Source organism: Mytilus galloprovincialis, chromosome 1 (assembly GCF_965363235.1).
Source record: "Mytilus galloprovincialis chromosome 1, xbMytGall1.hap1.1, whole genome shotgun sequence".
Lineage (NCBI taxonomy): Eukaryota > Metazoa > Mollusca > Bivalvia > Mytilida > Mytilidae > Mytilus > Mytilus galloprovincialis.
The window spans coordinates 8044377-8070966 of NC_134838.1; the positions used below are offsets into that span (position 1 = coordinate 8044377).

The window sequence follows — 26590 nt, forward strand, 5'->3', positions numbered from 1 at the left end:
AGTGCCCTTACTGCAGTGACGTCAGTTAAGAACTGTTCTACAGTCCTGACTGATTTAGTCAGTTCTGCTGACAGTTCTACGGTTAGAACTGATTTGGACAGTTCTACCTAGAACTGATTTAGACAGTTCTACCCTAGAACTGATCCTGACAGTTCTACCTAGAACTGATTTAGTCAGTTCTACCTAGAACTGATTCTGACAGTTCTACTTAGAACAGTTCTAGGGTAGAACTGTTCTAGGTAGAACTGTTCTAGGACAGGTTAGAACAGTTCTATGACAGTTCTCCTGACAGTTCTAATGAGAGGTTAGAAGTGATCTCCACTGTATGTTGTTTTTCCTCTGCAATTTGCATTAACCTTTGAGCATACGTTTTTCTTCAACCCAAGCAACACCTGTGCCTGTGCCGAGCTTATTTGTTAATAGCATAATGATGTTCAACACTTGGATAAAATATAAAGGAAAAAACTCATCACTTAAGAATCAAATAGTAGATCAGGAATGAAAACTGCATGTTTACTTAAACTTTCAAGGAATAAGAAAAAAATGATAATTTGTCTATGTTAATTTGTTTCATCATCTTTGGAGCTTTTAATTATTGATAATCACTGATATCATATTAGGGAATTTGTAGAATACTAAAATATTAACAAGATTAAATGGCATAATGATTTTGTTTTTATCGTATTGTTTTAGCAATTGTTTTCAGGTTGAGATATGAATTAAACTGAAATTGTCATCAAAACTAATTTTCCGCGTACAATCTTTTTGATAAATGTTAATTTTATGCACAATATTTTAAACATAAACATTTTATTTACAAACTAGATTTGGATGGCATCGACTATTACACATTTGTCCTGTTTTTTTACATGTATATCTATTAAATTCATATTTGTTTTTACCACAATATCAACATTTAAAAAACCTTGTCCTCCATATCCAATCATATTTTACGGCACGTCTCAGAGAAATAGAGTTTTCAGCACAAACATCTGAAGGTACCAATGAAGGGAAATCATCAACCTCAAACTGATTTCTTGTATTAAAGATCCGAGCGGAGTCCATTGCTATATGGCAAGGATCTCCCTTCTTGGAACCACTTGTGGAATTGGTTTGAGATATATGTTGTTTTTCCTCTGCACTTTGCATTAACTTTTGAGCATACGTTTTTCTTCAACCCAAGAAACACCTGTGCCTGTGCCGAGCTTATTTTTTAGTAGCATAATGATGTTCAACACTTGGATAAAATATAAAGGAAAAAACTCATCACTTAAGAATCAAATAGTAGATCAGGAATGAAAACTGCATGTTTACTTAAACTTTCAAGGAATAAGAAAAAAAATGATAATTTGTCTATGTTAATTTGTTTCATCGTCTTTGGAGCTTTTAATTATTGATAATCACTGAAATCATATTAGGGAATTTGTAGAATACTAAATAAAATTATCAGTGATTATGTGAAATCACTGGTAATTTTCAGGGAATCTGTATAATCACTAATGATTTTAGTGATTCTACATAATCCCTGAAAAATCAGGGATTCTACATAATCACTGAATATACAAATTCACTGTAACATATACATGATATAAGATTATTTAACACTTGCTTATACCTACACGGTATGAAGAGCTCGTCACAAAAGGGTTTCAAATGAAATAAAATTTAAAAAATAAAATCCTCCCACCCGCCCCATTTTTTTTCAAAATCTGGATGAAAATCTACTAATTAATTTTAGTTGGCCTGACAAAGAAAGGAGAAAACTTTAATTTCTAAAATTCAACTGAAAAAGCATATAGATATATGCGTTCATACCTGTCAACCTGTGACGATGAAAATGCAGGTCATGACCTGCATTGAAGAATCAAATCTCAGGTCATAACACGTACGAACTTTTTCGAGCTGAATTTCAGTATTTATGGTACATTTTTCTTATAATTTAAATCAAAGTTACCAAAACATGAATTAGGAGATAACTGTATTGTATTTTAAGCTCCGACGGCATCAATTGGGATTTGATGGTCGCAAATTAAGTTTACTGGCGACGCGTTAGCGGAGACAGTAAACGGGTATTTGCGACCATCAAATCCCAAACTGATGCCGTCGGAGCTTAAAATACAATATTGTTATCTCCATTCTAATTAAAATGACAGAAAACAACGTTAAAACATGTATTTAAAATCTGTCATATGCCGTCTGCGCTTGCGCGTACGTCCCATTACATCAATTGTCAATTGATGCCATGTAAGAAAGTGACGTTATCCAATCAAAATTAACGTTACAAACGTTGTTGCATTAGAATGCATGTTCACTTGGTTAAGTTATTTTAAATCTTATTAATTATTATTTCATTGCACTTTTCAAAGATTTTTATAAATTTGTGTAACACAGTCTTTAGATTCTTTGCTTATTGTGATGATGTAATTCAACCTCAAACATGAAATACTAGGATAAATGTTTCAAAAGTAATTTTAAAATGTTCGAGACCAGCTATTAAGCCTTAAAACACATTGTCAAATATATGGAAGTGTTTAACGACCTTGACTGGCTATACTGCCCTCGCACGGTCGGCTCGGTGCCCGAAGGAGTTTGGTGAGCGTTTCAATATTTTTTTGCCATCGGTCAGGAACGAGTGGTGGTCGCCATTTTGGAGGTCGCCATCGTGGTTTTGTGAGTTGTTTTGATTTGGTGTGTTTCCAAAGACTAATTTCTTTTAATACATTTTGATATGTTTCATTGTTTGTTAGTATTATCTTTAATAAAACAGTTGTCGCAGAACTGGTGCAGTGGCGGGATCTGGCAAGATGACAGGGGGTCATGACCCTATAATTCTATGTTAAAATATTCTACTGTGGTACCACAGGGAAGTTGTGTTTTTTATAAACGGCTTTCTCTTATTTACCAGAGCGGCCGGTTCATCACTGTTACACCTATCTGACATATATGCGACATAATCAGTCAAACAAACTTTATTAGATTAACTCTATAAGGAACGATCGTTTTCATTGGTCTATTCAAACCTTCGACCTCACACCTGTGAAAATAGAACACACGTACTATAATAGCATCGTCAGGAGACAAAAGGAGGTACACAAAAGAGTTCTGAAAACGATAACACTATAACAAATTTGGCCTTGAACCATTTACGATACCACGTGTTTTACTTTCAACAGGGAATATTTTGACCGATCACTAAACTGAGGTAGGCAAGCAATACTTTCTCAAAATTACACATTTATAACAATCTTTTAGCATAATATTAACTTTTTTTTATCATTAGCATAATATTAACGATTTAAATATGTTTTGTAACTAACAAAAGTGTCAAAGTGTTATTATTAAAGTTTACTTTTTGTTGAAATGAATCAACGGTGACGTTCTTGAATTATATAGGCAAATTAATTTGTTTATCGTCGGTACCTTCAAAAACATTTTAAAGACATATACTAATTGATGATTTAAGACATTTCATATAAATAAATTTTAACTAAAATGTCTAATTATCTCTAAATGAATCTTTTTTTAAAACATGTCGATGGTTATCTCCCTTGACATTGTAGTCTATTATTTGTTTTGGTTCTGCGTTAATGGCTGAAATATATTTGATATGAAAACAACTCACCTTATTTCTGTGATTAGTTGATATTTTAGTATGAAAGCATAATTGAAACCATTTGGATAAACTAGTGTTGGTAGTTTTTTTTTTTTTGTATTAAGGGGGTGGGGTGGATAATCGTGACTCAATCGGTTGTAATGTGTAGTATGGGGTCAAATACTGATTCAATCACAAATATTTGTATTCAGTAAACTTCATTAGGAATAATGTCAATACGAATCTGTTTTTTAAATAATGATAGTGTTTATTTATTCATAATTAACAGCTGTCGAATGATCCTCGTGAAAAGAGGGGGGGGGGTGTACATGTTTGTGTAAAAAATAAATTGTTACAATAACAATTATGATAGTACATGATGTAAAGATTAATGAATAAATAGATTTATTTTGAACGAAATCTTTACAAGAATGGACCAGCAATGCAATTATTATCTCCCTTGAACAAGCTTATTAATTCAATTTTATACTAATAATTATTTAACTTAATATTAAATCATGATAAATTACACAACAATTAATGAATAGTAGTATGTACAAATAAGTTTAAGAAAATATTTATCAACATTTCGTTATTTTTTGTCTTTTTTGAAATGTATAAATTTTTTATTTACCAAACTTTTGAACTTTTCATATTTTTATAAATAGTTTAGAAATTTTTGGTCATATTTAAATAACCGACCGTGAAAGGGCTGTAGAGCAAGTTTCGACTAAAGTCAAGCATGTCTAAACTGTCCCTGATATCGATACTGATAGTTTTTCCGTACTTGCAATATTCTCATGTGTAGCGAAGGTTGTTAAAAAAAACAAGCATAGTTTGAACTTCTGCATCAATCCATTAATTTCACACAGCTCTTATTCATTTATAAGTATATCAGTGGAGGTCTGGTTTATCTTAAATAACAAACCATTTCAACTAAACAGTACTAAAGGACAGAACTCTTTAATGGAAGAAAAATGTGAAAAAACCATTCTCAATAGTACGCGATAAGATAAGATGATACTTGTAAAATAATTTACAAATGTATAAGAATGAAGAAAAAACTAGCCTAATTCATGTACAAAATAATAAATGAAAAGCAGATGTAATATAATACAACAAGAAATGACACTTCCATATTTACATTCTTCTTCTTTATAATACATTATAACATAATAGATCAAAGAAGATGTGGTATGAGTGCAAATGAGACAACTCGCTGACAAAGCCACAATTTGTAAAAGTAAACCATTATAGGTCAAGGTACGTTCTTCATCACAGAGTCTTGGCTCACGCCGAACAATATGCTGTAAAGGGCCTAAAAATAGATATATTCTATCAGTATGTAAAAAAAGAGAAACGAGAAACACTTATAAATCAAATCAACAAACGACAACTACAGAACACCAGAGTCCTCACTTTAAATATGTATATCATAAAAAAAAGACAGTTGGGTTTCAATAATGTGATAAAATGTAGTAAACATATTTTGCAAATATAAAAAAAACATCATTAAGATGGTTAAAATCATATTTTAATATTTCTTTAATACACTAGTTTATAAAACAATCAATATATATTGTTATCAATAAAATGTTACTTTAATCTATGCAGAACTAATTTGAAGAAACAGACTATAAAAGCAAAGTGTCATTTATTCCATGATATGAACAAAAACAAATTAGAGTTACCTCTCTTGGCTAAAACACTTTGAATGGAAAGTCCCTTTGATATCATATTTTTAGAAAGGGGAATTTAATAGTTTCAACAGACAACCAATCAAATTGCTTAGTGTTTTGAGACAGGTGAAGGTCATACATTATTGAATATTTAGAAAAAATACATGGAAAGTAAACTTTAATTTTTTTCCTGACATAGCTAACTATAACGTTGAATGGACTGATTAATATTCACGTAGCTGGTCAAGGTCGTTTAAAGCTTCCATCGTCATATTTGCGTACATGATTGTGTTCTTGATTATGCAATCACAATTCTAGCTTTTATAAATGTGCATGTGAAATTCATTGGTTTTATAATTTTCTGCAATTGATAGTAAAATTTTAAACTTTAAAATCTTAACAGTTTTCACATCGAAATATTTAATTCAAATTTGTCCTCTAGATCAAGGGACGACATCAAAAGTTCTGAAAAATGAAAAACACTCAATCCACATATTTCATGGACTCCCCCTCCCCCCTCCCCCCAAGTTGCGCATCCTTCCTTTTCTTTCACTCAATGGACTCGATGAATTAGCGTTGTACTTGAAAAATGAAACCGTACTTTTCTACAAACACTTTTCATATTCTTTGACAAGTTTTAGGTATTCGACAAAGGAGAGTTTTTTTCTGATTCCGTTTACTTGAGAAAAAAATCCCGAAATTGTAAGTAAACTCATAACATGTAACCAACCATGCTTTGTTAAAAAAACGCAAATGGCAAACCATGGAACAGGGGAATTAAATGTAGTTTATAAACTCCAACGATATACTTAATTAGGTTTTGCTTTTCTCGGTTGAAAAACAAACGTAAATTGTATATTGTAAATATGTACATGTAAATAGAAACAATCAGTTTTTAAAAAAAGTGTTTATTCATAAAATGTTTTGATAAAAAAAAGTGAGTTTCTTCTTGTACATGCATTTAGTCATCCTTAATTTCTTGATATTTTGTTTATCAGTTTATCATACATGTTTCGTTTTGTATTTCATTTTAAATACAAATACATACTACATGTACTTTAGCGAAAAGTTCAACAATGTTATGCAGCTCTATTCTTACAGTTTAAAATTACAAAATAAATGTTCATCCATTTAAAATCGAAAACAGTACATTTCTATTTAAAAAGAAGATGTGGTATGATTGCCCTTTTGATCCCTTCTGTGCGGTAGGCGTCCGTTTTTTTTTACGGATGTGTTTTTAAAAAGTGACAGATCTTAACTGCAGGATAATACCTTGTATACTATAAATACATACATAAAAGAAGATGTGATATGATTGCCAATGAGACAAAACGTGCGTCTGGCGAAAATGCAAAATTTTAATCCTGGTGTATAATTTATATGATGAGTTTATTTCCTATATAGTTAGCATCTAAAAGCAATAGAAGCAATTTAGTTAAGTGACATTAATGAAACGATAATAGAATAAAACGAAATCCGACCTTAAACCGTTTTTACATCTATTGACTGTATTTAAGAATACATCAAAATATGCAGAAACCTTTGTATAAAATTGAAAATGGAAATGGGGAAATGTTTCAAAGAGACAACCCGACCATAGAGCACACAACAACCGAAGGTCACCAATGGGTCTTCAATGCAGCGAGAAACTCCCGCACCCGGCGTTCTTCAGCTGGCCCCTAAACAAATATGTATACTAGTTCAGTAATATTGGACGTCATACTAAACTTCGAGTTATACACAAGAAACTAAAATTAAAAATCATACAAGACTTACAAATGTAAGACATGTTTTTGAGATCTCAACTATCCCCTATACCTCTACCCAATGTAGAAAAACAAACGCACAGCAATACGCATAGTAAAACTCGGTTTAAGAGAAGTCCTAGTCGGATGTCAGAATAGGTAACAAAAGAAAATAAACAAAATGATACATTTTTTTTGCATTCAATTCTTCAAAACGGTGTCATACTCTAAAAGTCTTTCATATTGCATATCCAATCCAAACAAAACATTGAATAATTTATGTGGTTATTTACTTTTCTTTGGATGTCATAAAGCGCGAACTAGAGGTTCTCAAGAGCCTGTGTCGCTCACCTTGGCATATGGGCATTTCAAACAAAGAACACTCTCCAGTATTGTAAACGAGAATAGACCATGACAAAAATCTCTATTTTGTTGATCTGGTATTAATGATCTTTAAGTCTGGGACTTATTAATTGATCTTGCCTTGCTGATAATTTTTGTGATTTAAAGTGATTATTTATCTATCATAATGAGACAAAGCTACTGCGAGCCTCTGGAACAATTTTCCTAGGCATCTAAGACATGAACAGTCAATAATATTGAACTTTTTGAGAAAAATTTGAAACCCCATAATTTTGGACTCACTTTCAGTGATTACATTTAATTTTTTATACTGACAATGACTTTTTATCTTTGTTCCTTTTGTTGTAGTATAACATGCCTTTAAATTTGGATTATTTTTTTTTAACTATTCTGTTCCAGAAAAAGGTTTCTCTCTAAATATCATAATTTTAATGATAGAAGGCAAAAATGAAAATCAAAATCGTAAAATTTGTCATTTATGGGCAATAACTTCTTTAATAATTTTTCTATCAATTTTGATGTATACATGGACAATTGGTAGAGTTTACGGAAGCCGATAAGGGCCATTCAAAAAAAAAAAATTATGTCGTAATTACGACATAGCATGTCGTAATTTCGACATAACATGTCGTTATTACGACATCGCTATGTCGTAATTTCGACATATCATGTCGTAATAACGACATCACTATGTCGTTAAAACGACATAGCTATGTCGTAATAACGACATCGCTTTATATAAAAGAATATGTATTATGATTGCCAAGAGACTAAATGACACAGAAATTAACAACTATAGGTCATCATAATGCCCCCAATAATTAGAAAAGCCCCACATAGTCAGCTATAAAAGAGGGAGGAAAGATGCCAAGGGGAGAGTCCCCGAAATGCTGTGTGGCAGACAGTGTTATTAATTAATTATTAGCTCCCTTGGTAAAACTCCAAATTTCATATTTAATGTATTTCATTGTTAAATAATTTACATGAAACTTAATAAGTACATATTTGTTAATTGCATAGACTTTGCTATTTGAATTCATTGGTTAAAGATATTTATTTATATTGTAAAGTTTAATATTTGCATCGTCGCGAAATCTTTGGTTACCTTCTTTGAATAGATTCAGTGAGAAACTTATATATTTTATAGATCTCATGAAATGATACCGACCGTGTTAGTTCAGTCTAACGTTCATTCCTACCAAGGCAAGTCAAGCTATCCATCTCCCTACAAACAAGTGCAAACTTCAAGGCTTTTTGTAATAAGGTTGAATTGAAGTATTGATTGCTCTATATCTACTTTCAAACGTTTGGCACGATGTTCCTCCAACGCCTAGGATTTAAAACAGAATCTTCGAAATTTCATCCGAAAAACAAAATAAAAATAAAAATGTTAGAAAACACGAAACACTATTGTAACAAATTCAGTATATGTTTTAAATTATGTTTTTACAGCTCTTGATCATATACTAAGTAATATCTAGTTTATTTGAGGATTAAAATAAGAAAGCTATGTGAAAAAAACGGATGTCCAACGTTACATTTATGAAAAACTGTTTTAACTCTTATGTATAGTGATCCTATTTCTTATTCTCTGATCTTCTTGATTCTTGGCAGGAACAACGACATGTGTTGGTAATCTGTGCCGTTAAAGCCGTTATTTTGCCAAATTTCATTTGACTCGGTGGCTGCATATTAAGCTGGAATAAGAAAAATGTCCAACGACGTTTTTCAATAAGTCAACGACTGAAAGTGAATTTTATAAGTAGATATAGCAGAAAATGAATAAAAAGAGTAAGACAATAATAATATCTAACAAAAGTACAAATATTTGCCTCATGTGAGTTCAAATATTGCTGATTCAATAAAATCTTCTCTACACAGTCGTTTTTCAAACGGTAGCCATTTTGTCCAAGTTGATATTTCATTTTTCAAAGCAGTTAACGCGTATTTTTTATAATTGATAAAAACAAAAGTTAGATACACGAAGAGTAAAAAATGCCAAGATTCTTTTCTTATTACCTACATATTTGGGTCTTAAAGGAATAAAATGCTTCCACACATTACAAAACGGTAGCCAATTTGTCCAAACGTCCGAAAACGTCTAAAATCCTAAAGACGCTAATTTCCGACGATACATGTGCTAAAGTTTCAATTAAATGTTCATGATAATTAAAACAAATCGTGTTATGAAATTTGGAAAAAGAGGTTGATGATTGCTGCCGAAAAAAAGAATAGTGCATGTTGCTATAGACTCCGCCCGGGGACATAGGTTCGACACAGGTTAAATTTTGCAATTTTTATTAATCGTTTATAGCTTTTAACGATTTATTTCAAAGAATTGGGAAATGGGGAAAACATCCCATTACATGAACTTCCTCCAACTTTTGCAAAGACAAATTGGAGACACCAAGACAGTCCTCTAAATGTAAAATGCGAATTGAAATTTATGTTACGGAAGTACTCCGAAATAGATCATTTAAATTCGTCACTTCAGTAAGGTGCAATCACCAATATTAAAAGACTTAATACCAGTTCACGGAATGTTTTACTTCGCGATTTGTCCTGCTATTCATGTTATAACGGTCGTGATGAAAACAATTCCTGTACTAGCGAAGCGGGAACTTTTCGTCAATATAAACTTGTGCATGAAATGGAGGTAATTGAAAGACGAATCCCAAACAGCAACGAAAACCGTTTCATCGAATTAATAAAAACCCGGGATTTTATTTGCCGTTTTCGCGGACGATCCAGGAGTAGATTACTATATTTTAGAATGTATATCAGAAGTTAAACGCTATAGATGACTTGGGAAATAATTCTCAAGCCAAGGTTCAAGTAATTGAAGGGGTGTATTTCGACAACTTATGTGCCAGGGAAAATACAATTCTATTCAAGTTTAACCAAGGGTAAAAATGTTCAATTTACTTGCAGAGTGTCAGATATATTTGTATTGGTTGAATTAAGATATAGAAATTTTACAATGACAGATGATATGCACCTTGAAAGTTAAACATCCTATGATAAAACAAAAATATGGAAAACCGTATACATGTACTTCCGTCCCATCTTTCCTTCCTACATTACTTGCGACAGTACTACATTTTTAGTTGAAATAACTTAAAGGATAAACATTATTAAATCGATTTCCACAACTCGAGGTAATTTTTGATAAAATGACATCACAAAACGAACAGAACCAGAATCAACCAACAATATAAAAAACCGAATAAAACTTGCAAAAATTAAACGAAGTCAAAAACTCTCTTCGACGCCGCATGTTAAAGTGTAACGTCGTGTTGTAGGAATGTCGTGCCCAACGTTTGAAAGTAGAAATAGAGCTATCAATACTTCAATTCACCCTTATTACAAGAAGCCATGTAGTTTGCGCTATAATATATAAAGGGAGATGGAATGCTTGGCATGCAATGTCAGTCCTCATATATTTCCACGTCTTATTTGTTTATTTCAAACTTGTCTGGCTGTGCAGCCCTTCCACGGTAAGTAACTTATAATCCTTAGACGGGATTTAAAAAATATATAAGTTTCTCACTGAAGGTATCCAAAGAAGGTAACCAAAGATTTTGCGACGATGCAAATATTAAACTTTACAATATAAATAAAAAATCTTTAACCAATGAATTCAAATAGCAAAAGCTATGCAATTAACAAATATATACTTATTAAAAGAGGGACGAAAGATACCAAAGGGACAGTCAAACTCATAAATCTAAAACAAACTGACAACGCCATGGCTAAAAATAAAAAAGACAAACAGAAAAACAATAGTACACACGACACAACATAGAAAACTAAAGAATAAACAACACGAACCCAACCAAAAACTAGGGGTGATCTCAGGTGCTCCGGAAGGGTAAGCAGATCCTGCTCCACATGTGGCACATATTAAGCTTCATGTAAATTATTTAACAATGAAATACATTAAATATGAAATTTGGAGTTTTACCAAGGGAGCTAATAATTAATTAATAACACTGTCTGCCACACAGCATTTCGGGGACTCTCCCTTTGGTATCTTTCCTCCCTCTTTTATAGCTGACTAATCGGGGGCTTTTCTAATTATTGGGGGCATTATGATGACCTATAGTTGTTAATTTCTGTGTCATTTAGTCTCTTGGCAATCATAATACATATTCTTTTATGTTAGCGCTATAGAACCAGGTTTAATCCACCATTTTCTACATTTGAAAATGCCTGTACCAAGTCAGGAATATGACAGTTCTTGTCCATTCGTTTTTGATGCGTTTTGTTATTTGATTTTGCCATATGATTATGGACTTTCCCAATTGATCTTCCTCTAAGTTCAGTATTTTTGTGATTTTACTTTTTATATATAGCGATGTCGTTATTACGACATAGCTATATCGTTTTAACGACATAGTGATGTCGTTATTACGACATGATATGTCGAAATTACGACATAGCGATGTCGTTATAACGACATGTTATGTCGAAATTACGACATAGCGATGTCGTAATAACGACATGCTATTTCGAAATTACGACATGCTATGTCGTAATTACGACATAAAATTTTTTTTTTTGAATGGCCCTTATCGGCTTCCGTAAGAGTTCATTATTCTGAACATATTTTTCCTTTTGATCTACTATATTTATAACGGTTCTAAAGATAATAGACAACACTTTCTCTTATCCCTATGTTCTATTCTTAGCAATGATAGACATGTAGGTTGGTATGCAGGGTTATCTGATACATTTTGATAACTAGATACCTTAATGATGAGTGTGAGCATCACCGGTGAGTCGTAAGTAGAGGAAAAGCACATCGTGCGTACAAAAAATTAAGCCTTATATCTTTTATGATTTTTTTTTATTAATACGCTTACAAATAAAACATACACTAGAAAACACCCGCGAAATCGCGGGCATAAATACAGCTTGTTGTATAAAAAAGAAGATGTGGTATGATTGCCAATGAGACAACTATCCACGAAAGACCAAAATGACACAGACATTAACAACTATAGGTCATCGTACGGCATTCAATAATGAGCAAAGCCCATACCGCATAGTCAGCTATAAAAGGCCCCGATAAGACAATGTAAAACAATTCAGACGAGAAAGCTAACGGCCTTATTTATGTAAAATAAATGAATTTTTGCATGTTTCAAACCGGAAGTGTTATCTATATCTAAAAGTCAGTGTGATGACGGAATCAATATCCGGACTCCGTTTTTGTCGTTTACTCCAAAAATAACTCAATCTGAATAATCATAAGAATGGATGACAAATGCGACTATGCATGTTACCTATAGAACACAGAGACATGATGATTAATTTATCATGGAAGGAAGAGAAGCGACACACAAAATGAGGTCTTCTCGTTTAATAGTATAGATATGACGTACATATTTTTGTAAATTGAAGCCAGAAAATAGATAAAACAAACTATCACACATTTCTTTACATTAGTTTTTTTCAAAGCATTATTTATCTTAATATTCAGAATCAAACACATTCATATTTAACTTCTAAATATTTGTAGGTTCCACTGCAGGGATCACCAAACTGTCTATGATCAGCCTTTACACGACATATTCGTTTACCATTGCACATTGCTTTTACTTTATTGTCAGAAGTTGATGACCTGCAATCAGTTGTACGTATAGAAGGATGGGGGCATATCCTTCTATCAGTAGTCCGTCCATATACTGCACTTGAGACTTTAATCTAAGAAGGATATGAACATTTTATGTATGCTAATTCATCTTCACAAACAATGACATCGGCAGAGACTGAAATATAAAAAAAAAATACATTCATCGTATTGCAATGACCTAATGATTATTAGTGGTATATCGATGTCGTCGATGCCGTGGTTTTCATAAGAAGAAATAAAATCAATCAATGTCTTTGAAAAGTTATCAAATTAATAAAAAGACACATCTGATATCGTCAAAACAATCTAATAGATATATTTATGACGCATGGCTTATTACAAAAGATCATGTAAACCGATTTTTAACAGGCTTACGTAAAAAGAAATCCATGATGTTGAAAATCTTACTTTTAAATTTCATGCTTCTGAAGCGCTTCTCTAGATTTCCCTTCATCATGAATAAAAACCTATATATTCCAATAGTTTGTAAAAGAGAAAGATACCAGAGGGACAGTCAAACTCATAATTCTATCTCACTTTGATAGTTTTTCATATGTGACGTCATGCTGTTTCTAAATTTCATAAATTCAAATGTGGCATAACGTTTGTACCTTTTCGCTATCGTATGTGACGTCACATTTTTGTAATTACGTTGACGCCTGGACTGATTCGGGTGTGTCTATTCTGTGTTAAACTTTAATAGCATTATGTATTCGGGTTTAGTTTTCTGTAATTAGTTAATACTTCAGTTTCATTATGTATATCTCTTTCATATTCATTTGTTAAAATTTACTGTTTTCAATAGCATGAATTGTTCTATATAATAAGGATGTTCTTATCCCGGGCATAAAAACAATGCCGTATTTGGCAAAACCTTTTCAACTTTTGATCTTCAGTGCTGTACAACTTTGTACCATTTTAACTTTCGATCTTTTATATCTGGGCGTTATGTATTCGGGTTTAGTTTTCTGTAATTAGTTAATACTTCAGTTTCTTTATGTATATCTCTTTCATATTCATTTGATAAAATTTACTGTTTGCAATAGCATGAATTGTTCTATATAATAAGAATGTTCTTATCCCGGGCATAAAAACAATGCCGTATTTGGCGAAACCTTTTCAACTTTTTATCTCCAGTACTGTACAACTTTGTACTTTTTTTACTTTCGATCTTTTATATCTGGGCGTCACTTGTAAGTCCTGTGTGGACAAGACGCGTTTTTGGCGTATTGAATTTTAAACCTGATGCTTTTTGTTATCTATTAATCATGTTTTTCTTTGTCTAATATGTTCTCCTATTTATTTGTATTGTAGTCCTGTAATATTATGTTGTCATTTCAATGTTATATTTAACTTTGCCATTAAAGTGCGAGGTTTGGCATGCCACAAAACCAGGTTCAACCCACCACTTTTATTCCCCTTTAAAAGTGTCCTGTACCAAGTCAGGAAGATGGCCATTGTTATATTATTGTTCGTTTCTGTGTGTGTTGCATTTTAACGTTGAGTCGTTTGTGTTTTCTCTTATTTTTGAGATATTGAGATCAGACGTGGCACGGTACTTGTCTATCCCAAATTCATGTATTTGGTTTTCATGTTATATTTGTTATTCTCGTGGTGTTTTGTCTGATGCTTGGTCCGTTTCTGTGTGTGTTACGTTTCGGTGTTATGTCGTTGTTCTCCTCTTATATTTAATGCGTTTCCCCCGGTTTTAGTTTGTTACCCCGATTTTGTTTTTTGTCCCTGGATTTATGAGTTTTGAACAGCGGTATACTACTGTTGCCTTTATTCATAAATCGAAAATAAACTGACAACGCCATGGCTTAAAATGAAAAAGATAAACAAAAACAATAGTACACATAACACAACATAGTAGTAAACTTACCATTTGCAATAATCACTCCTAAGATCAAAAGTCCTCGAAGAGTTATAATGGCCATCGTTATTAACAATCTACAATACAGATCATATATATTTGAATATACCAAATAAGTATTCTTTTACTCAAATTATCACTTCAGGCTTTTTTTATAGTATTTTGCATTGGTAGTATACGTATGTATCAATATCTATGTGTGAAACCCAATCTTGCTGGACTGTCTGTTTACTAAAGTAACATAGCAGATAAGAACCAAGTGGTTTATTCTTTGCATAAAATAAAAAAAATTCGAATTATCTAATCAAAACTTACACGTTTTATACGGTATCAAACAACTAAAAACTTGCACTTGGTGGCATGTCTTTACAGAAATTGCCAAGATTTAAATCTTACATATCTTGTATTTGTATTTTTATTTAGTGATGAAAATGTTCACTTTCATACTGCCAAAATCTGCGATCTTTTACTGAAAAGAAAATGTTTATTATATACTTAAAATTTGTATACTTTTAATTTGTTTTATGTTTTATATTTTATGTGTGTATATATATATGTCTTGTACATAATATTATCGGCGTTTTACGTTTCCGCAAATTGGCATTACTTTTCCGGATAAAAAAAGATGAGGTTTCCGGAAAAAAAAGTTTACGTTTCCGCAAATAGATATCTTACTTTTCCGAGAAAAAAAAAGTAACTATTCCGCAAAAAATAATTATTACTTTTCCCCAAATAATTAAGGAATACCAGTTGATCGAAAGCAATGCCATAAAAAAAAATCAATATTTATTAAGTAAAAGGTCATCAAAACATGCAAGTAAAATTCATCATTAAAATGAATGAAAACGTATGTTTAAAAGTTAGCACTAATCCGATATATCTTGATATGAATTCTTAAGTCAGTTCTGGCAGAATATTTGTAGCCAACACGTCTTACAAAGTCCACAGTAGTACATTCACCGTTTACAAGTTTTATATTCTGTTCAAGAAGGAAGTCCATCTTCTCCTTTTCATATTTCCGAACGGGTGCTTTTACAGTTAGAGTTCTCATCTTTATGTAAGATGTTGTTTGAAGTTTCAATAACACATCGACACAGACAAAAATGTTAGGATGGCTAGCGTCACCCTGCTCGTTCGGGTGGGCATGAAAAGACTCGGCACCATTTGTTGTTCTCTTTTAGTCGCGGTCAGAAGGTGATGCCCAAATGGTTGGGGGAAATCTCGAATTGCTATCTATATAAAATTCCAAAATATAATCGGCAAACTTCATGCATTTATCGTCAGATGGAGAATCGGCTATTAATTCAACAAAGCATGCTTTAATCATGTTCTTTGGCAAGTAATCCAAACCAAAGAAATGTGTTAGTCATTTACCAAAAAAAATCCTCACCAGAGTCAACTAGTTATATCTTATATTTTGAAGATATAAGATCAGAACCTTTTCTTAATTAAAAAAATAAAATAAAATACTTATCTAATATAATTGTATTCAAATATTTATAATTTACCAGGTAAATTTCCGGAAAAGTAATAAATACAAATTGCGGAAACGTATACTTTAAATTTGCGGAAACGTAGTATTGGGACTTTGAAAAATTAGCGGAAATGCAATACTCCCGTTAATATTTTGTACAGGTTATTGCTTGTACAAACATTTTATACAAGTAATGACTTGTATGAAGCCATCATACAAGTTATCACTTGTTCAAATACAATTGTTTAAGTAATTACTAGTACAATTTTTACTGAAAGAAAGATAATAATTTGTACATAACATTATATTTGAAATCGTTTCACTTAAACAAATGATTTATTACTCAGACTTAAAGGTATAAACCTTTAATACCAATATATGATATTGCATATGCAACTTTTAATCATGGTTTATTTTTGAAAACAACTTGTAGAAGGGGTTTGTTTTATTTTTGCTTTTAACGACTTTGTCACTTTGCACTAGTAGTCACTATTTAAGTGGCAACTAGCTGTTAAGCTATATTTGTTCAATGTCTAATGCTAGGTTATGTTGTTACTCTGCGTTCGTCGTGTGTCTTAATTTTTCTAACATTTCAAAAATAGTACTAATATAAAACAGATGATGTGATAGAATTGCCAATGAAACAACTCTTCACAAGAGCCCAAATGACACAGAAATTAAAAAAAAAACACGGCCTTCAACAACGACATATATATGTAAATGTATATACCATTTTTTATAGTCTCTCATAACTTTTTTTTAGAGTGGCTCTTGATTTGTATTGGAAATTGTAATATTATGTAAATGTTTTATAAGAGGCGAGACACAAATAATTTATTGTCTTGTCTTGTCTATCTATATATTTGAAAATATACTTTAAACTTAGTGATTGTGCATGTGTGATGGTCCATCAGAGTATTTGGACAATTCACGGCTGGTAATCTACACACGCAGAACATTTGGTTCTGCAATGAAAACCGTGAGAGGATTTTCCGGTTGTGCTTGAGTGGAGTAATTGTCACCGCTTCAAAAGGTTTGTACAATTCTAAATCTCAATTTTCTTATTCAACTGATCAAAATATTGAAAATCGGAGAATGCTATGCTATGTTGAATACTTTAACGAAGAGATACATGTATCATTTACTGTTGTACGTAGAGTTGAACTCCTACAAAATCAGTTGTCCCACAAGAAATTGCCTAAAAAAGTGACATTTCAATTTTGAAATGGTTCTATATTCAGACCTACAAGTTCAAATTTAGTTTTTTTTTTTTTTCGGGCAATGGGTATGAATGTTGTTTTTGGCGGCGTGTGCGCTGTCATGTGTTGATAGACGTCTAATTAATTCCAAAAACTACATTTTTTCATTAAGTCATGCGTTAGGGGATCGGTTCTGATTGAGGACATCGTGAATGCGTGAGGGGAGGTACAAATCATATCTTTATATTCAAGCTATGAGTCGTTGAAACTTACCTAAATTTGGCTACATTGTTCATGAAAAAAATACATATGTGAGTGTGCTTAAACAAGTTTATGAGATTGGATTTTGAAATAATTGTAGGAACCTTGGTTTAATAATATGTTTCACGAAGAATAAGGACAAAAAATGTTGTCAACGATTTTGTTTTCTTGCTACAAGGAAAAACTAGACCAATTATTTGCCCACATCTGCAAATTTGGAGACAGATTTGCAATTCAATAGTTAGACTTTATTCATATAAAGAATATTTGGTGATTTATTGTATCAATCAAAATATTTAAACAAATATCAAATTTTATGTTTTTAGAATCATCTTTGTTTTTAAATAAACTATTTTAGGGGAGATAACTCTTTTCGTAAATGTGTATAACATGAATATTCATTAAGCTTTTTTCAACTGATTTTTATAGTTCGTTCATATGTTGTACTGTAACGTTATGGATCATCGTAAATTCGCCTTTTACTATTTTTAGATATTATATATAACTTGTTCGTCCGGTCACTTTTTCGCGGGGATCGGTTTTCTCGTGCTTGAGACTCAATGTCCAGATTTATTTAAACCTCGTCTGGTCAATATGTCTTTAGATTAATGAAAACTTTCGTACTGGTAAGTTGTACTACAAATTTTATTTTAGTCGTATTTCAATGTTTGACATGAATAATATTTCCTTCTTTACATTTTTAAAATCAATTTACGTTTCCGTTCTTAATAAATAAAAGATATTGCACACTGGCCATATTTTTTTTCAAGTTTATAAAGAGAGGGGGTTCATTTTGATAGTAATAATTAGAAAAATTGTTTATCCGAAGGATATTTTATAGTGACGCTTCGAGGGCGGGGACAACTTGTATCTCCATGGCTTTTTGTAGAGAGTCAATTTCAGTCCTCTTTTCCCTTTTCCTTTGAACAATGGCATTTGCTGAAATTGAACAAACAATTAATAGTTTGATTTCATTGAATCAGTGATCAGTTTACATCTATTAAAGTATAAGGATAAATCTGCTTTTTAATCAGCATTGATTTGATCACATTTATCATTGTTTATTGAGTCAACAAAAGTCACAAAGCCAAAGATTAAAAAAAAATGTTTGTACTTCCCCTCACGCATTCACGATGTCCTCAATCAGAACCGATCCCCTCACGCATGACTTCATGGCAAAATGCTGTTTTTTGGAATTGGACGTCTATCAAAACCGGACAGAGCACACGCCGCCAAAAACAACATTCATACCCATTGCCCGAAAAAAAACTAAATTTGAACTTGTAGGTCTGTAAATAGAACCATTTCAAAATTGAAATGTCACTTTTTTAGGCAATTTCTTGTGGGACAACTGATTTTGTAGGAGTTCAACTCCATGTACAACAGTAAATGATACATGCATCTCTTCGTTAAAGTATTCACCACAGCATAGCATTCTCCGATTTTCAATATTTTGATCAGTTGAATAAGAAAATTGAGATTTAGAAATGTACAAACCTTTTGAAGCGGTGACAATTACTCCACTCAAGCACAACCGGAAAATCCTCTCACGGTTTTCATTGCAGAACCAAATGTTCTGCGTGTGTAGATTACCAGCCGTGAATTGTCCAAATACTCTGATGGACCATCACACATGATTTAACCAAAACAAACACACCATTTTGATTCAAAAGTATGTTGCTTTCAATGATTTTTTAAAGGCAGTGCTTTAAGGCCTGACTTTCAAGTCATGAGGTTCATCTTTTCATACGCAATTTATGCAGGGGGTCTTTTGGCCAGGAATAGATCCGGAAATGTTCGAATTTCTCCTCTTCTTTTTATGGTATGATATGGTTTTTGTTTCTTTCATTTACATTGGGGACTAAAGAAACTATCAGTGTGTATTGTTCGTTTTATAGAACTTGTTATTAATGTGTATTTTGCATTATAAGCAGTCAACCTGACTACAAACTATCATTATTTGTATTCCGTGTGGAAAGAGGTCGGGTCAATTTCGAGTGTTATCTGACATCTAAAGATTTTTTTAATTAGTTCAGACGTTGATATAACAATGAAAAGTCGACTGAACATGATTAATATTGCATCTTCTATAATTCAAAGCGGAATTCGGTTTATAAACGAGAAACCGTAAAGCGTTTTCAATTTCGGTATTAGTTATGTATGTTGTCTACGTATTATCCTGGTTCCCGGTACTACGTTCCGGGTATTAGCTATTTGATATATCTGATGTGTAACATTACGATCAGGTACCAGCCAATCTACGTGTGTATGTGTACATGATTTCCCGCCAAAATGACCGACTTACAGCTATGGAAAAATAGTTCATAAACGTTCCGTATAATGATATGCAAATTCATAATTAATCGTAACTTTTTTTATCTTTATATAATAAATATAACAAAATGGATTCCACAAAATTGAAAATAGCATTATTTTACGAGGATTTCTAATATTTTTTTCACTTCCGGGCGCAGTAATACGTATGTTTTGAAGAAGCTCTAAGAAATTGACAAAGTGAATTGAGACGGAAACGGATAGATATACGTCCTTGCTATCAGGTAAAACAATTTAAATGTACAGAAAAAACACATTTACTTCACACAAATAGTACAGGCTTAAGCATTTTATTGTCTTATACACGACTGTAGTCTGGTGTTTAAACGACGGCGGTGACCTACAAGGTACGGGTCATACTGGGTCAAGTCTAAATATGTAAACATATCCACGTGCTATTAGGTAGAAAGCATCGTAATGCAATATCTACAATTTTTTCCTCCTTTATACATCGTTTAACCAGATATATTTCTCTTTCAAATACACTTAAACACGGGTTGTATGTACGTATCTTTTCTAGTGTTTTCTTGTCCTTATTAAAGTTCATTTGTTGATGTTTAAATATTTTTGAACGACTGAACACAGGAGTGAATGAATGCAACAATTATATATACTGAAGACTTGGGCTGTACAATGATAGTGTACGTATATCATACTGATAATTATTCTAGCAGTAATTATGTTAATTTAGGATGTAATGACAGGAATTCATGAGCTATGCCTCAGGCTTTCTGAAAAAATATCAATGACAATGTAAACAGGAACAAAACATTGACACGAATGATGCTCTCTTCTATGTTATAGTTATTTAGGTATGTGTGTTGCACAAGTTTCAAAAAAACTTAAGTTATAAAACTTTTTTTCAGGGCACAAACCCACTTTAAAGAGACTTGTCTACTGCCATACCCATCCTATTTTCATGCACCATTTGCAAGCAAGAGACTGAATGGTTTGCAAAATTAAAAATCAGGACGGTGTCCAATTAAACCAAAAGAACTAAACTGGATGAATATTGTAGGAGAAATCTAGAGGAAAGTTTTGATTTGTGAAATTGGTTTTCCTGAAAAGTCATTCATCCTAGCCTGCAGAAAGGAACTATAACTGTCCACCACCAACTGACGAGCTAATGTTGAGCTTCACATATGGAATTACTCAAATACCATCAATGTCTATGTTTTCAGCACAGATTTCACAAGTTATGACACAGCTGTGTTTTTTTTTTATACCTGTTAAAGAGTTGTATACTAAATTTTATTTTTTTATCAATAAATATATCTTGTGTCATTTTAATAAGAACTTGTATTTTGCCAAAAGATGCATACTAGTGAATGAAAGTGGTGCAGTTCATTTTGCTTTGGTATATAGAATTGAATTACAATTGTTCATGTTATTGGAATGCATATAAAAATAAGGAGATGTGGTACAATGTATATACATGAAATTTAGTGAGTTTATCAAACAAAAGTGAATAAGAAATAGGTATAAGCAGTTACAGGTACTACTGTACAATCTCAAACAATGAGAAAAACTCATACTGTAAAGAGAATTTCATATTTACAAGTAAGTTTTGTTTTTGCGCTGAATAATTTTCTTTTATTGTTTTAATTGCAAATATGGGAAGTGGTTATAATGCTAATGAGACAGCTGTTATGGCCACAGAGCCTTAATTGAAAACTTCTTTTTCATTCATACCGGTAGATTTTGCCTGGAGGTAGAAACATATCTGCCAACTTTTCAAAATGCACATGGGGGTTTTACGTGAAAGATGGTTCATATAGTCATACAAAACCTTCAAGGGGGCCTTCAAATGGAAGCAGGACAATTTGCCCCACTGGCTAATCGCCTACTTTTAAAAAAACTGCCACAAACTGATTTATCAAATCGCCCCACATGTGAGATTGGTTAAATCATGTTAAATATTACTCCTGCCAACCCGCCCTACTTATAAAAAAAACGGTAATATTTAGATTAATATATATATATATATAATTAAAAATAAAAACTCGCACCACTTTAATGAAAACTAATCTACACAGAATACAAACAAACCGAAAATTTATTTAATTACTATTATTGATATACTGAAATTATAATTCTAAAAAAAAATGTATTGTTGAAGAATAACTAAGTTTTGAAGCTTAGTTATTTGCATAACAATTGAAAAGAAACCTGTTAATTGTATCATAATGCAATATAAGGAATTTAACTTGTATTCAACGGGATAACATCTTTTTCCATAAGTGGGGAGAGTTGGCATTACTAAATTCATCCTGGTTAATAATATATTTATCTAGATTTCACCGATTTCCATAAGGGGGGACCAGTTAGCAGGAGTAATATTAACGGAATTTAACTTATATACAACGGGATAACATCTTTTTACATGAGTGGGGCGAGTTGACATTAGTAAATTCTTCCTGGTTAATAATATATTTATCTAGATATTATTGTTTTCTATTAGGTGGGGCAAGTTGGCAGGAGTAATATTAAGGGATATAACACATTTCACAAGTGGGGCGATTTGGTTATCCAGGTTGGGGCAGTTTTTTTTTAAAGTGGGGCGAGTTAGTGAAAAAGTGGGGCTATTTGCTAATGGGGCGATTTGTCATGGATTCCCTTCAAATATATTCTAATGTGGTTTTTGGCTTCTTCGTGCATAAACAAGCTCATTGCCATTGTTGAATTAATTGTTTTCTTTAAAATAGTCGACAAAATTGCTCTTACAAAATTTCCATTTGGGAGCCTCGAGCTCGATGGGGGAAATACTCTGCAAATACTGACAGTTGGCAGGTATGGTCATCAAAAAAGTTGATGTGTTACTATGTACATTTACCATTATGTTACTTGATGTTCTTGCTATACACACAGTACAGAGACTAGTCAATCTTTGTGAACTATTTTTTATGGGAGTCATAGAATATGCGTATACAATCAATAATTAAAAATAGTCTATTTATATTGAAAAGGAAAAGTTCTTATATGTCTAAAGAAGAGGGACGAAAGACCCCAAAGGGACAGTCAAACTCATAAATTAAAAAGCAAACTGACAAGGCCATGGCTAAAAATGCATTTCATGGCGAGGCACAGAAAATATACTGTAAACAGTAGACTATAGATATAGGTGAACTAGGTACAAAAGAACTCTAAATCTTAAATTCTACAAACCACCTCTGTTCTATGGAAGATAATGATATAACTGGACTAGAAATACACACAACCTGTAATTAACTGCCTTTACAGCGCTTTCGCGCTTTGATTACTGACAGGAATCATTACGGTATCTCATTCTCGATAGCTTTCGGGGGCTTCGTCCCTTTCGAACCCACTACCAGCAGGTGCTTTAACATTGAGCGGTTGGCACCCCTCATATCCCTCGCCAAGGTTCGGGCGTACACGTAAAAATTACCCAGCTACGCCACTGAATTGTAAATCTGTCTCCAAATTTGCAGATGTGGGCAAATAATTGGTCTAGTTTTTCCTTGTAGCAAGAAAACAAAATCGTTGACAACATTTTTTGTCCTTATTCTTCGTGAAACATATTATTAAACCAAGGTTCCTACAATTATTTCAAAATCTAATCTCATAAACTTTTTTAAGCACACTCACATATGTATTTTTTTCATGAACAATGTAGCCAAATTTAGGTAAGTTTCAACGACTCATAGCTTGAATATAAAGATATGATTTGTACCTCCCCTCACGCATTCACGATGTCCTCAATCAGAACCGATCCCCTAACGCATGACTTAATGAAAAAATGTAGTTTTTGGAATTAATTAGACGTCTATCAACACATGACAGCGCACACGCCGCCAAAAACAACATTCATACCCATTGCCCGAAAAAAAAACTAAATTTGAACTTGTAGGTCTGAATATAGAACCATTTCAAAATTGAAATGTCACTTTTTTAGGCAATTTCTTGTGGGACAACTGATTTTGTAGGAGTTCAACTCTACGTACAACAGTAAATGATACATGTATCTCTTCGTTAAAGTATTCACCACAGCATAGCATTCTCCGATTTTCAATATTTTGATCAGTTGAATAAGAAAATTGAGATTTAGAATTGTACAAACCTTTTGAAGCGGTGACAATTACTCCACTCAAGCACAACCGGAAAATCCTCTCACGGTTTTCATTGCAGAACCAAATGTTCTGCGTGTGTAGATTACCAGCCGTGAATTAGCGTATGGTCATTACCATACTTTTTGAAAATCTTTGCATCATGCATTAAATATTACGCATTTTTCGTTTCACGTGTCATTTGCATTGAATGTTTTTCATTAAAAAGTTAATTTTCCAAATTACATGTACTATTAAGCGCGAAGGTTTTTTTTATTATTTAACATTATGTTTGAAAAAAACAGCAAAACGTTCGTATACTTTTAAGTCCATATAATCGGGAAAACATATTTGACATGATATAACTCTTCATCCTAAAGGTAAAACTTTAAGAACAAAACTTGAGCATGCAAGGAAAGCATTAATGTGGGCCTGGTCAGAAAGGAATACTTGTATACAAGAAGGTGGTAAAAGTTATAAACAAAATAGGTTATACGCATGGATGCATATAAATCAGTACGATTTTATTCTAATACATGTAGTTATATAAAGTGAACCCTTGATGATTTGGGATCACTGTAGAAGTCCTGTGCAAAGATTCGTTAAATCTAAAAAATAAATTAATAATAAAAACGAAATAGGAGAGCAAATTCTGCCTTTTGCACAGATTGAAAATGCATGTTAAGTACATATGTACTACCAAACTTCCGCGAACCAGTTCGCTCTTAAGGGGCACTATCTACGAGATATATAAAAACTCTAATATGTTAATTTTTTTGCTCAATCATACATTTATGAAAGTGAAATAATTATTCGCTTTTAGCAGTCCGTATGCTTTAATTTTGTCAAAATTAGCTAAAAAAAACATTGATTATGAATTATTCACTTGCAAGTGAATACTACGACCTCATTGAATCCGTATTCATGTCAACTTCAATTTAAACCCTTAGCTTGAGATGGATAACACGTAAATTGTATGTGTAAAGTTATTTAAAGAAAAAGAATGTCAACATTGAAGGTGAAACAAAGGTAAATCATTTGATTGACTGACACGATCCACATAGAATCATTCTTACACAGGTAAAAAAAACAATAATAAACATTTATTTTTCATTTATAATATGAAATTAAGTAGACCTAGAATAATCTAACAACACGATTTTCTTAATCTATGTATATCTATATTTATATTTACATCGCTTATATGGTCATCAGATGACTTTAGAAGTAAACTCGATAATTAGTTAGATAGTTAGAATTTGACATGCATTTTATTAATTTAAAAAATAAAAATAGACGATAAAAAAAAAACAAGTTACCTTATATATGTTAACTCAAGTAAATGCATACAATACAAGATTGATATATATTATATATAGTGACCTGTCAGAATAACGCTATGACGATTTTGTGTTTTTAAAAATTGCTTATTTGGGGTTTTCTAGGAGGTGTGACCTACAATGTACCTTATTTTTTTAATTTATTGACGGATGTTACAAGGCGAGGTTACTAGACAAATTAATTCTAGGAATTGTCATAGGTTTGTGCTGTAAACAAAATGATTTAAGGAGTCGTTTAGATTTAAAACAGTACTGTATCGTTCCACTCCATATCCTTTTCATAAACAAAGTCACAATCATCGGTCTATTGATAATGTAGTTGCTGAATATTCATCTATAAGGACTTGGTACTTACTGATAACCTTAAAAAGAAAATTTTAAAGGTCAGGGAACAGTAAATGTGTCATCTTTCAATTTTGCGTACAGCATTGGCAAGTTGAAATCAGCTCTCAAGGGTGATTCATTCTGGTGAATAAAAATAGTGTCACTGTTGGTCTTCTTCCGACCGGCAGTGCGGGATGCATAAAAACGAAGCCATGTCAGTTCAGAATGCGGACATAAGGCAGATGTTGACAACATAATGATAAGCTATAAATTGATATTTCTCTGTGTCTTTCCTCCCAGCTTCATTATATTTCTAAACAATAAATATGAATTATTTATTTTTTTTTAAATATATATCGATAATAATAGTATGCATGTTTAGTTTATTGCGAAATTATGGACATCTTTCCCTGCATTTATATGATATAATTGTGTTCTTCTTGTTATAAAGGTCTTTTCTTTTTCAAAAGGGAAACCCCTTACTGTATTTCTTCTGTGTATTATTATGTTTTTTTCCGCCAAACTTTGACAAAGTTATCCGCCTTAACTGTAAGACATGTCCCTTTCATGTTCACACTTTGTCTCGGTGTCATGAATACATATCTGGAACTCACCCTTTGAGTCGAAAAATTTTGTCGGTTCGGAGTAATCCCTCCGAAACCAAAACACCTGGTTATCGTTCCAACACCTTAACCGTAATAGGT

At 32.3% G+C, this 26590-nt stretch overlaps 1 long non-coding RNA gene across 1 annotated transcript; it reads left to right on the forward strand.

The window, feature by feature from the left end:
* The first annotated feature begins 19520 nt into the window (after positions 1–19520).
* Positions 19521–21442, forward strand: LOC143064540 (uncharacterized). Its single transcript, XR_012975271.1, has 2 exons — positions 19521–20382; positions 21025–21442. It is a non-coding gene; the product is annotated as an uncharacterized LOC143064540 (long non-coding RNA).
* Positions 21443–26590: the final 5148 nt, after the last annotated feature.